The sequence below is a fragment of the Rhipicephalus microplus genome, chromosome 1, assembly GCF_043290135.1.
Source record: "Rhipicephalus microplus isolate Deutch F79 chromosome 1, USDA_Rmic, whole genome shotgun sequence".
Classification (NCBI taxonomy): domain Eukaryota; kingdom Metazoa; phylum Arthropoda; class Arachnida; order Ixodida; family Ixodidae; genus Rhipicephalus; species Rhipicephalus microplus.
The window spans coordinates 291,687,503-291,702,051 of NC_134700.1; positions in this window are offsets into that span (position 1 = coordinate 291,687,503).

A 14,549-nucleotide genomic window follows, 5' to 3' on the forward strand; every position below is an offset into this window, starting at 1 on the left:
CCATCACTGTCACGTCACGTACTGTACCACTTGTGAGTATCAAGACACTGCTCTTTGTCATATATTTTCTTGATGAGAGGAATAAAAGGACTGTTTGCAATTAACGGTATACATTTTGTTACCTGCCATAGTAGCTATGATAACATGCCGTTAAGCACAGGATTACCGAAGGTATAAATGGGCTCCTTGCATTTCACTCGAGGCAAAAACACTAAAATATGCATATACTGAGATTTATGCGGGTACAAATTAAGAAATGTCCTAAGCAATCAAAATCTGGTACAATCTTCAGCAGTATCTGCTAAAGCACTGCAACTTTCTTACTTTAAACTGAGTGATCAGTAATAAAAGTCAGTTTCGCCGCAAGGGCAAAGCAATGAATGGGGCAGCAAAAACTTGGAATGCCACGCTGGGAACGGCAAGCAGATCGAAACGTGCAGTGCGCCGCTCACGCACAAATGACGCACAAAAACAACATACACACGACGAGAACGAACTAACAATGTTTACCCCTCAGCACGTAACGCCCTGTTTAAACAAAAACGACGCACAAAATGTAATCACAGGTACAGATGAGTGCAAACTAACAAGTGTCCCAGTTTCATACCTTGCTGTGTATGAAAAGCGCGCTCTTTTGCAAGCGGGGTCTGTGCAGAGACCGAAGTGACCTTTGTGGGCCCGGCAACTAACGCAATCGTTCCAGCGAAAACCGAAGGCACAGAATTGTCCCTACCAAAGGATAAGTGCGCATGCACAGGCATCTAACCCCTTCCTCAACCCCCCCCCCCCCCCATCTGTGGGGCAAAGTATGTATGAGAGATAAGCGCGCGTCGTGGCATTGTGACAAACTGGGGGCCGAAAACGGGTTCTTTCTTCTTTCTTTTCTTTGTTGAGTGTTCATATCTATATAGATACGTATGCATATACGGTGAATGACGGCGGCAACGATGGCAGAAAACCAGCTGAGACTGTCCATATAATTGCTATCGCAATAATAATTGCAATGTCATCTTCTTGCTGTCTGGATTATAAGTGGTCTGCACAGTATTTGTTATCTTCGTAGAAGCAGTCTTGAGCAGCTTGCAATAGACTACATGATTTTTTGCTGCTGTTGGATGATTGCACACAGCTGATCTTGTCTTTACTGTAGCATCAGCATACCTGCAGGCAGTCATCGAGCTCGCCATTGTAAATGGACGAAAAGTACTTTTTTTGGACTTTTGTTCCTTCACTCAGCAATATCTTGCCGCAGAAGCGCTGTACTGGTTTAGTTACTCGGCTGCATAGCAAAACCCATTATGTTAGCGATCCTGTAGTACCGTTTTTCATTGTGGCTGCAAGTGATTATCAACGTTGCAGGAATGTGTGCCATGTGTAATGGAAGAGTAGTGAGAGCTTCAGAGAAAGCAGCTGTACATATTGCAATCTTTACATGTTGACCTGGTGTTGCCTTGGTGACGGTACCTGCTGTGTGAGAGTTGTATTGTGCAAATGAACATTCAAGATTTACCCAATGACAGGCAGGCTTCGGTGCCCTTAACAAAGTCTTGTTATGGGGCTTTGTGGCAGCACTGCCACGGCTGCTCTGCTTCAAATACTTTAGAACTCAGATGATCGGGAGTGCTTCCTTGTAATTATTTCACAAGTTTCTAGGACAACATGGCAACAAAGCATCTGCTGCAGAACCTAAGCAAGCATGTTCTTGGGAGGAAGTCGCTGCCATATGTTTGGTGTGCAATGAGCACTGCACCTGGACATGCCTCACACACCTTTGACTGCTCCCATCAAGAGTGACGTGGCCCCTATGTTGACAAGGGCTGCACGAGTAGGCAGTGTGCTTTTTATCGCTCTGTTTGTCACCTGCATCCAGAAAGAGCCTCTGTGAACGCTGTGATGGTTGTGGAACCATGTCTTGTGGCATACGCGTGTTTCTGTGTGTGCAGATGAGTGCTTTTGTGTGAGTGCATATTATACATGTATGTGTCAGTGTGAATTCACTGCGGTAAAAAGGGTGAATGCATGGTGGGAAACTGGTGGTTTTTTGTACATTACTCTTTTCCTGACCTTTCATTCGTATTGAAGACACCTGGGGAGAGGGTTTGCGCTTTCATACAGCGTTGATATTTCTGTTCTAAGAAATATGCTTGCATAAACTATATGCATTATATACAGTGCTCTGCTGGTCGTGTAGAGGATAAATAAAAAAGTATAGTGATGAAAATTTCCTGCCTCACTATCCATCCTTATGTGTGTTAAGCTACAGAGAAAAGCCTTAGGCACTGCCACATTGTAAATTAGTAAACACAGACATAACTGCACCAATGAAGTTATTTACCTTTTTTATATCACCTCCTTTGTACTTATCTGTGTTTTTGCCGCCGCAATAGTCACAGGCTCGGTCATTGAATAAACCGATGCAGCTGTTATCAGCAGTAATTTTTGGTGGTGCTATAAGAACGAAGCAGAGTGGTAGTTAATTTTGCCACATGAATGGCGCAGCTGCTTGAAAGCTGTGCTCAAAAAGCCTCTACATACAAATGCAAAGGTTTAGCAAGTAGGTATGGCTTTTCCCATTGTCTGCTCTTTCTACGTGCACATTGATACAATGATTTTCTCGAGGTTTTGTATATTTGTTGAAGCTAAACGCATGGCGATGTATTCCCTCACCTCAGCATAGAACCTCAATTTTATTCAGTGAGGGCTGTGACATCAGGTGTTAGCAGTTAACAGAGTGAGATCTATGTGCTGTGCGCATGCAGGGGTGGGAGTGATGCGCCAATTGCGCCAGTCTACGCCTATCTGACCTGCTGAGCATAAAGGGCGATTTCCGCGCTAATTATTCATTATAAATGTAGACCACTAAATCTAGCCGACTATTATTGTTGACTGAGCAACACTGAGCGTTTAATACACGAAGGACGTGGCTATGGCCACCATAACGCAGCCGCATCTATATCCAGTTCATTATAGGGGCTACAGTGTACTAGAATATAATGGGGCCCTCGGAGGAAGGTTGTCTCCATAGAGTTGATATATTAACTCCATGGTTGTTTCCGTCCTCTATGATGGGACTACTCTAATGGGGCCTGCCAGTGCTCGTCTCACTGCTGCGTGCTTGCCTCACTTAAGTGGTGGCACCAACATGTCAATTATCTGTCATCTAGCAATACAGTGAAACCTCGATAATTTTTATCTGTCGGGAACGCAGCACGATCGTGCGCTAAGTGGCAGTCCGCGTTTACGAGTAGAAATTTACATCTCCTGACTTGCCCCATCTCCACCGTCGCAATGTTACAGTGTACTAGATCTAGTACACTAGCAATTTTATAGACTGTCGCGCCGCCTAGCGGCGTACAGGAGCGTCCTCTCGAGGATGATCAGAAGCTCGGGGATGATCAGTTGTGCCTCAGTGTTAGAGTGTTAACAAGAAATGATCACAAACCACTTTCTCATGTTTCGTGCATGACTGAATATAGACGGTTTTGCGCAGCGGCGAACGGGCGCTTCCACGTTTGAACACGTGATCTAATGGCCTTCACCGTCGCCGATGGCCGGCCGATTCGCCGCCGCCTCTCCCGGGTTGAAGGCCAGCAAAGTGGGTGCAGTGCGTAGTCCGTGCTGCCCGTTTCTTTTGTTTGTTTGTTTTTCTCTTAGGCACTGCGCCGTGTCGCCTTATGGCTGACAGAAATTAGGTTCTAATTTGTGCTCCGAACCTGTTCCGAAACTCCCCTTCTACTGCGCTGCAGCTGTACCGAAAAACAGCGTTATTCCCGCTTCCTGAGCTGCTCCGAAACACTGAAGTCCAATTTCACCCCTGGCATGTGTAAACAACACAGCATGACTGCCTAATTAGTAAGTGAAGCACATTATTTGCATTTCTCTAATGCGCCATCACCACTTTGCTTTCCGGGCCAAACTTCATGCGAAATTTTCGAGCGCAGTGCTTAATTCGTGCGTTTTGCGTCGTCCTTATCGTCAGCGTAACCGAGCAAACGACTGGTACAGCGGAGGAGAGAGAGGGGTGGAGGACAAAAGACAGCAGCTATCTTTTAACGCGATAGCGTTAGAGAGCTCGTGTCGCAGAAAACCCGCCGCTGGCGTCGGCCCCGTTGGTTGTGTGCGAAAAATCGTCTGTGCGTCTGTGACTGAAAAATCAAGTTCCCGAGAGAGCCGCGGAAGGCCGCTACTTGTCCACGGGCACGTGCGCGATCACACTGAAAAGGCCGTGCGTTCGAAGAAAAAAAAATGTACTCAATGTCACGAGGCGCGGTAGTTTCTTTTCCTTGCCACCCCTCCCTGCTTAGCTTCCTGCGCTTTCGTCGGGACGAGAGAAAAGATAATGCAATTGCAGCATGCGACAAACCTTTGTAACTCCACTTGCACGGGACGGATTCTTAAAATTTTTGTGGCGTTGAATTCGTGAGGCAACAAACTTTTCTAGTGTGCGTGCGTGTGTATGTAGCAAAACATTAATTATTAAGTATGCACTTAGTGGTTCAATAGTGCACTAGGGGCCGGATTTCGCTATCGCATTAAACTCTTAAAGGCGAAGTTTAAGGGTCCCATAATTTTTGTGGCAGCCATGAGAGCGTGATGTGCGGAAAACACGGGGATTAGAGCGGAGAAGCAGAGCACCGCGGAAGAGTGAGGGAAAGCGATGTGACGCATGCATGGCTGCATGTGACGTGCTGCCCAGAACCTACGGCGAGATGGTGCCATGGCTCTTGCTGCCACCGTAGGGTGCCACAGACCTGGTCGCCGATGACGTCACTATTATTACGCTCAGTGCGTCTACCGATATGGCTTGCCTTACTACACCGTTGTGCGCACTTGCTGCTTTTCCTGCGCCGCGAGCGACGCGTTGGCATTTTAATTCTAAACATGAGCGATCCAACCGATGCAATTGCATGGTCTACCGCTGCTCTCAAATTTCGTCTTGGGGAATGTTGTAGCCGTCTATGATGTTCTTTTTTTTGTAAGCGTCATGCACTTCTACTTGCGGAACTGAGTTGATTCCAAGAGAAGGCAAAAATGTGAGAGTGAGACAGAAAACTAGGTGGGTAATCGATATAAAGAAGTTTGCAGGCTTAACGTGGCACAGGGCCGGGTTAATGGGCGGAATATGGGACAGGCATTCGTGCTGCAATAAGCGTAGTCAAGCGACTGACGATGATGAGTTTCTGTTTGGTCTTTTTTTCTTTCATAATAAAGACAGAAATAAATAATTTAATTTATTACAATTAAATTTAAATTTAATTTTAATAAGCTTTTGCAACGTGCTGCAGCTCGTTTCCAAAATTTGTAAGCAACACGTTTGTACATTCTTCACGTAACCCAACAAGGCCTCGTGTCGTGTAAAAACCCGTATTCCGATTCTTGCTGTGCATATTCCAGTCGGATCGATGAGGTGCCCTCCTGCTGTGCGAACATGTTGTCCCTCCCAAGGAGTCAGCACTTTCTTCAGTATTTCAGAAAGCCCGCTACGTATCACTGAATAATCTGCGCCCATATCTACCAGTGCGATGATTTCGTAGCCGTCAACGAACACACGTAAATGTGAATTAACCTCACTATCGAAACACCAGCTTCCGAGTCGGTCGTCGTTGGAGTCAGCGATGGAGGTTTTTCTGCATTAGCTGTCTACAGCGGCCTTGCCTCTACAGGTCGCGGACTCTAGTTTTCCCGACGCGGGCTTGGGGAACGAGACCTTGGGGAGCTTGTTGAAATTCAGGGGATTGGTGACCTATACCTCCCCGTGGTCGTTGCTCGAGGTTGGTGTCGTTGGAAGCCACTTGAGCTTTGACGGCTCGACAGATATTCCTCAATTTTGAAGGGGCGCTCACCATTTCGTGGTCGAGGTGCATTGATAGGAAAACCACGTAGTCCTGCCTGGAGGTAGTGGCACGTTCGGTAGAGGTGACCAGCCTCTCCACAGTGGTAACAAAGCGGTATCCTGTTGGAACTGTGCCAGATATCGCTCTTCCTGAGTCTCATCTCAGGTGGTGGCAGCAGGGTGCTCGGCGGCATCGGGTACTGCATAGCTGTAGCGGCCTTGACGTCCGCACGTCCTGGAGATCCTCGCAGTAGCACATCGGCATAAGTAATTCTCGGCTGCTGTTATAGCAGTGGTTCTGGCTGTGCGTTACTCGAAGGTTCGCGAACCACCTGCCTAACCTCCTCGGAGATCACGTCGGCCAGAGATGATTTCATTGCAGCGTTCTGGTCGAGGCGCTGCTCCTGGAGCTCTTCTCGCACAACAGGCTGCACTAGCTGGCGTATAGCGTTACCATGCTGTTGCCGATGACTGGTGGCAATACGTCCAGGGAAGTGATGATTGCATCCCGGTTGTACATCATTGTTCGTTGTTGTAGCGTCCTCTCTATCGTAGTCGCCGCGGAACGAAACTCTGCGACGGTGCGGGGCAGGCTCCGAATCAGTTCCGCCAAGAGTTCTTGCTTCACGCCTCGCATCAGATGACGCAGTTTCCAGTCTTCACTCATATTTGGATCCGCTCGGCGGAATAGGCGAGAAATGTCTTCCACATACATGGCCACACTTTCATTATTGCGCTCATTTCTTGTATGTAGCGCAACTTCGGCTCTCTTTGCAGCCTGTGTTCGGGAAAGCAGCGAGCAGCACCCGTCGAAAGTTATCCCATCACCTGAAGGCAGCTTTGTGGTTTTCATATCGCGTTCGTGCGCTATCTTCCAGCGTGAAGTAAACACTTCCAAGTTTTCGCTCTTCCCCATATCCGTTTGCCTTCGCGGCGCGTTCAAAGTGTTCAAGCCAGTCCTCTGCGTCCTCATAGCTTTCGCCGTGGAAAAGCTTTGGTAGCATTGGCTGGTTCACTACAATGTTGGGTGGAGTGACCTGAGCTGTCATGTCGGTTGCGTACTCGTTCACAGCCGCTGAGGTTCGAAGGGAAGTCGACAAAGGTGGAAATTCAGGACCCTCACCAAGTAGGCGTCGACTGCAGCGCTGATGAACAGGCGTCAGCTCGTTGGATCCAAGTCGCAGTGGTTCTGGACTGTGTTCCGTCACTCGAGAGGAGCTTGGCATCACACCAAGCAATTCCACCAAATTTGTAACCCACAGTTAAAAGAACACTTTTAATTAATCAACATAGGCAGGGCGAACTTGTGCCCCAGAATAATAAAGCTGCTAGAACGAAATCTCAGAGCAGTCCCGAGGGCTCACTTCTTTCTTCCCCGAGTCGCGCGCTGCTGGGTTCCGCAGCCGCGTGCGCCGCAGACCATCCGATTGGAATAAGTATCATCTAGCGCGCGTAACTTGAAATCACACTGTGTCAGTATAAATAAAATAGCTATATGGGAAACCCCGAAATGTACAGAATTTCTTAGTGTCCTCAATTTGGGGAGATATATAGGTGATTACAACTACAGGAACAACAGAAAGTGCGACTGTCGTCTTTTCCAACACTTGGGGACCTCCGTATGAGAAGCTCTTTCATGAGCGAAAGGGGTCGGAAATGAGCCCTGCGAACAGCGTTGTCGGTGAATGCCTCGTGCGAACAGCGAGTGCTTGTTATCGGACCCTGCTGTTCTGTCGAATATGCATGATTACATAGTTGGTTTCGTAGCGTGACCAGACAACGCGTAATGAGAGGACAGTGGTACGGAAGCCGGAGACTGGATAGCGATATCTCACTTATGAAAAGCGATGTCATCTTTGTTCTCGGCTGTGTACTGTCCTTGAGTTGTCGTAGTTCCTTTGGGAGCTATATAAGGGCGTCACTCAAGCGATGCCAGCGTTGCGTCAGACTATTGATATACAGGGTGTCCCCTGCAGATGCGTGCTGACTCCGCCTATATACTTGAGGAATGATTGCGTAAGGCGGGCGTAAACGATTGGGTGGCTTATTGTTCTCGCCGACCCTTTGTCGCGGTTGTCTCGTTCCACTTCGTATACCGGAAATCACCGGCTAGTGTCGCAAGGTTTCAGAGTTAGGAAGTGTTCATAGTGTGATTGATACGGGCCGCATCTTGATCGTACTCCAATGACTGACTGACGAAACAAAGGTTTGTTGCGGTTTCACTCCGTCAATTCTTGAGCGCTTAGCTATACCACTGTGCTGCGCTCACCATGAAGCGCTCAATCATCCACATTAAACGTAGTGAAAGCGTACTGAGAGTGCTACAGCCAAGCAAGTTTTAACGTGTCCTCGCTGGGCAGTAATGTGAGTTTCTAAGAGCTGAATAAGGTACCAGGTGGTGAGCATGCAACATGTGTACCCCTTGTTCCTTATGCAGGTAAGCTTTCGAAGATCAATTACGACTACGCTAGAGCAAGACTGAACCATGAAACCGGACAAAAGTTGCTCTCCCTTCTCAATATTTTTTTTAACAGGAAGCTGTTGTAGCTCGTTTGTGTGGCGCCACCAGAAAAAAAAAACATCATTATGAACCGGCACGTGCTCTCTTTGTTCTCTTCTTCATTGTCATCTTCTTCTTCGCTCCCAAAACATTAGCGGTGGTTTCTCTGGCGCGGAATGCGATAACTTTGATGGGCGAGACGACGAGTCGAGTGAGAGAGAAAGGGGAGGAGAAATGAAGATAAAGAACGAGGGAAATTACGAGGAAGGGAGATTTCTTTGCGAGGAGAGATTCGAACCCGCGTATACGCACCATCCGAAGGCGAGTGGCTAGCACAGCACAGAAGGCTAGGTGTTTGTAAAAGGAAGAGAGGGAGATGTGTCCCGAAGAAGGGAAAGACAGAGAGGAGAGATAAGAAAGAAAAGAGAAATGGAGAACGAAAGGCTCAAATAAAATGATGAGGAAGAAGGGATGGAGAAAGAAAGAATGACCAACATCCTTATCTAAATAACCCGGCTGGTTAAACAATTCCATCTCACAAATGAGTCACCGTCTTTTTCATGCCCGATCCCCCGTGGTGGGTTGCGCCAGGACTCTGAGGAACAACCAACCAACCGAGAAAGAGGAATACAGTAGACTACTTTAATGCACGTCAGTAAAATCACCTATCCAGCTTTACGAACCTTTTCGTGGTCCCCTGCCGAAGTGCCATTGGGCCCAACGCTAACGCATTTCAGTTGAACGAAATTAGTGCAGATCACATTTCAGTTCTACGGACATATTTCGAGACGCCATCCAATGCCTCCCATGGGATATTGACCGCAAATTACCGGAAATAATGGATAGTGAGTAGACTGTGGTTTGCATTTTGAGAACTATGTCACCTAAGACTCTCGCGTTTAGACGTGTGCCACTCTGTCTACAGAAGAGATTGCAGCGAATTTACTACATCAGGAACAATACGAGGAAGAAGTAATTCTAGTAGAGGGAGCAACAAGAATGCCAGCTTGAGAAGCACTGATGTACTTGGAAGTAATTTGATGCTCAGCAGAGTGTGCCGGAGGTGCATGGGAGCATGTACATATATAGTGAGTGAATTATTGACCACTGCAGTCGCAGCAAACAGTTACAACATTTTAGGGGCGAAGCTCCTTACGGCGTGGGTCTGACCATTCCTTGTATGTATGTATGTATGTATGTATGTATGTATGTATGTATGTATGTATGTATGTATGTATGTATGTATGTATGTATGTATGTAGTACGTAGCCACCGGAGGCACGTACCCGCTCTAGAGCAGGTATGCACCACAGGGGATGTGAGAATGGAGATGGCGGTACTTGGAGTGTTCACTAGATGGACGCACGGACGGACGGACAGACTACCCGACGGACGGACGGATGGATAGACGCGCGGACGTATGAACGCACGAACAGACAGACGGATGGATGGACGTACTGACGGACGGACGTATGGATTGACGCACGGATGGTCACGCGGATGGACGGAAGCAAGAACGAACGGACGGATGGAAGGACGGACGGGCTGACGGACGCTTCGCCCCACTCATCACAATTCACTCCGTGGTTATGCTGTGATTTTTTTTTTGAAAACATGCTCAATAAGCAGGTATTCAAGTTCAAATAAGCATCATCCCAAATGATAAAGTTCAAATGTCATTTCAACAACAGATGTTCTCTATAGCTCCTGACAACAATTTGAAACTTAGCTGTCTCTGTTCGGAGAACTTTCACTTCAGAGCATTTTTCGCTAGAGTCCCTTGAATTTCGTTCAAGTAAAGTTTCGTTCAAGTAAAATTTCGTTCAAGTCAATGTCCCTTAAGTCTTCAAACCCTGCAGATGAGTGATGAGAAGGGAACGACTTTACGAAAGATGCACACGTCGATAACGCAAAATGGAAGGTCCAGGTCAGGAATTCGGCCCTCGCTATTCCGACATGCATGCGGCCTTCGACCAGGGATGACTGGAAAAGTGAAGATGACGAGATCCTTTATTATAATTTTTTTAAATTTGGCCTTGTGTGCCTTTAAGGTACAGCGCAAATGAATAAATGATATGATACTTTGTGTCACCTTTAGTGACACCTTAAATGTTATATTATACGCACAGCAAAAGAAAATTATGCACATTTAATCCTTGCCTCTTGGTGTTTACTGTAGCGTGTATTAACTTAATGCAACAAATCATTTCAAGCGCGCAGCACTGAGGATCCATGGCTGTGGTATGCTGTTGTCATCGCTTGTTGTAACGCAGGCGAAACCACGGATATAGTATAGCTGTCCGTAGCACATGCAGCTCGTGCTTGCGCCAAATAAAAGTATGCTTTGGTCTTCTGCCATCACTTGGCGTATATTGTAGGCATAGTCACATATACAGATAAAAAAACAAGCAAGTGACAAATAGAAAAAGAGCGAACAATTCGAAAAAAGAAAACTAGAAAAATACAGAAAGAAAAACACACAAAAAGAAAGACGGAAAAACTCGAAAAGAAAAAAAAAGAAATAAAAAAACAACAACAAAGGCTGCTCAGTTGTGCACTTCCTTCGGCCTTGGCACCACTATTGTGAAGCTGCCTTGATTTTTTTATCTTTTTCTTTACGGTAATCATCGTAATCATCATTAGTCTAACTACGCCTACAGCAGGGCAAAGGCCACTCCCATGTTCCGCCAATCAACGCGGTCCTGTGCTTTGTGCTGCCTCGTTATAGCTTCGAACTTGTTAGTCTCAGTGCCCACCTAGCTTTCTGTCTACCTTTCGTGCGTTTGCCTTTTCTTGGAATCCAGTCAGTTACCTTTAATGACCAGCGGCTATCCTGCCTAAGCGCTACGTGCCCAGCCCACGTCCATTTCTTTTTCTTGATTTTAACTATGATATCCCTAAATTATTTATTTATTTATTTATTTACAAAATACTGCAGGCCCATTTAAGGGCCCCAGCAGGAGGGGCAAATATCATAACATTGCACATAGGTGTAAAACAGCAAGAACAAAAAGGTTACATCATATACAAAAGATACAAAAACATAGGTCATGGTTAAATACGCTCAAGTACCTCTACAGAGCTGGTTAACGATTGAGGTAGGCAGTTACAGTCGTTTATGGTTCGAGGAAAGAACGAGTATTTGAAAATGTTTGTTCTGGCGAAATACGGTGTTAATAAATAAGTTTGTCGATGCCGGGTTTGTCTTGTTGTAAGCGGTTTCAGATGCAAATCACGGTTTACTGACAGCTTGTTGTTATTTAAAAGAAAAAAGAAATTTGAGCCTGTGAGTTTTACGACGTTTTTCAAGTGTGGGTATACTGTTTTCTTTCATAAGGTTTGTTGGGGAATCAGTTCTTCGGTACTTGGAGTAAATAAAACGTACCGCTTTGCGTTGGATTAGTTCGAGAGCCTCAATGTTTTTGTGTATGGGTCCCAGACGATTGAGGCATATTCCAATGAGGGGCGTATAACAGACAAATAAGCTAGTTTTTTTACAGTAGAAGGAGCATGCTTTAGTGTTTAGCAGGTTAGTGTTTACCAAGACCTGGTCATCATGGGAAGTTATTTCACTAAACAGCACACAATCATCAGCAAACAGTCTGATCTGAATCGGCGAAGAAACAGTATCAACAATGTCATTAATATAAATTAAAAATAATAAAGGCTCTGGTACACTCCCTTGGGGAACCCCAGAAGTAACAGGGAGCGGGCCATAGCAATTACCGGCAATGCTTACAAACTGAACGCGGTCAGACAAATAGGAAGAAATCCAGGAAATTATAAATTCTGGAAGGCCAATCGATTTCAGTTTTTGAATAAGCTTATCATGTGGAACAATTAAGATCGAATGCCTTCGTGAAATCCAAGAAGATGACATCAACGTGACCTGCCTTATCTAAAATTTGTGAAAAACTGTGCACAACAGAAATTAACTGAGTTTCTGTGGAAAACCCTTTCCTGAAACCATGCTGAACATCCGAGAGTATGCTATTTTCATTAAGAAACGTTATAATAAATTTAGCTATGATATGTTCAAGCACTTTGCAAGACGAAGACGTTATAGAAATTGGACGATAGTTTGACACCAAATCTTTATCACCCTTTTTGTGCGCTGGAGCAATGCGTCCCACTTTCCAGTCACGAGGCAAGCGGCCGGAATGGATAGAAGCGCGGAAAATTATTATAAGGAATTCCGATAGCATCTCGGCATATCGTCGTAAAAAAGTGTTGGGAATTCGGTCAGGACCGGTTGAAGTTTTAGTTTTCAAATTCAGGAGCAACAAAACAATACCGGGTAAAGATGAAATATCTGGAACGTCGTCATTATTTCGAGAAAATTGGTGCAGTGGCTCGTAAGAGGCAGAAAAAAACGTTATGGAAGTACAAATTAATATGATTGGCAATAGTTTTCTTGTCGACAATAGTTTCTCCTTCATGTGTGATTCGTTCAACACAATTGGTCTTTTTGGTCAAAAAGTTCCAAAATTTTTTGTGGCGCAGACGTAATAAAGTTGGGTAGAGTGTCCTGAAAATATCTAAACTTTGCTATCCTCACAGCCTCGTTCAGTGTGTTCTGGGCAGAAAGAGTTATATTGCGTGGAGCACCCTTGCGTTTAAGCCGCTTTAGTTTCCTTTTCATGTGCAAGACATCTCGCGTGATCCAAGAATTTGATTTGCGCGTTTTTTTTACTTTGCTAGGAATAAAATTATCTAGACAATGCAGGCATATTTCTTTGAATTTGCTCCACAATACTTCAGGGTTAGTTCCTTGAAAGCTGCTGAGGGAAATATCGAGGTGGTCCAGAACACTCTCGTCATTGGCACGCGAAAAGTCTTTCTCAGTAATTGATTTGGCATGGCGCGTAGCGCAAACAGCCTGCATGGGACAAGAAAAATAAACCATGTAGTGATCAGAAAGGCCAGGGTCGACCGATACGGAAAAAAGTTCAATCGATCTCGTTATAAAAACCAGGTCAAGCAAGGATGCACATGCGCCATGCACCCATGTAGGTTGGATAACAATTTGATGCATGTTTTGGCTTATCATAATATCAAAGAGGTACGATGCATGCTCATAGTTTTTTGTGTTCAGAAAAGGAGAGCTCCAATCTATTCCTGGCAAGTTGAAATCGCCTGTTAGTATTGCCTTATCATGCCTGCATGTGTTCATGTAATCGTAAAGTGACGGAAAGAAATCGGGCGGTGAATCGGGTGCGCAATAAACTGCAAGAATGGTGAATGATCGTCCCCAAAAAGAATTTTTTATAATGACACTTTCGTGGTCTTGAATCTGATGTAATATAAAAGATTTTATGTCGTGTCTGACAAGGATAGCAACACCGTTTCCTCTAGAAGCTCTATCTCGTCGATATGCCCGATATGACGGCGGAAATACGTCCTCATCGCGAATTTCAGGCCGCAACCAAGTCTCGGTTAGAACAACCACATGTGGATTGTAGCCCAAAATCAGCGGTTCTAATTTCTGCGCCTTGTTGACAATACTACGAGCGTTCAAGTTCAAAATGCGTAGTTCTCTATCAACAGGATTCACGAGTCAGGGACTGGGTGGGCGGATTTTTTGGCTGGTTATTTTAACCCTCGCGTTCTTTGCATCGTACCATTTGTACGTATCTCGGCCTACATGAATTTTGTCGTAATTGAGGGTTACCTTCTTTCCCTGACCTTTTTCAAACTTTGCGCTCTCCCACAAAAGCTTTCTTTTCCTGAGAGTCTCTTTCGAATAGTCGTTTTGTATTGATGCGTCAAAACCTTTAAGTTTGTGCGTGTTTTTTAAGATTTTTTTCTTTCTCGTTGTAGTCCTGAAAGAACACGATAACTGGACGTTGGCTGCCCGGCTTTCCAATTCTATGATTTCGACCGACAGAACGACATGGTACTTGAAGTTTATTGGCAAAAAGATCGGTTAAAACGTCCCTCTTCAATGTTTCGGTGGTTTCCGAGGGATTTCCCTTGATGCCAAAAACAATAAGATTTGAACGCCTACTTCTGTCTTCCAAGTCAGTAATTTTTTCTTGAAGAAAGTCAACCTTTCGTTCAACATTATCCACCTTGTCTACCCTTTTTTCTAGTTGATTTATTCCCACAGACAAGTCCGTAAGTAATCTCTCGTTTGTTCCCAGACCCACTTCACGTTAAATGACACTATGTAGAGAAAAACTGCGTTTCTCCTGACATTCAATCCTTAATTGCGCA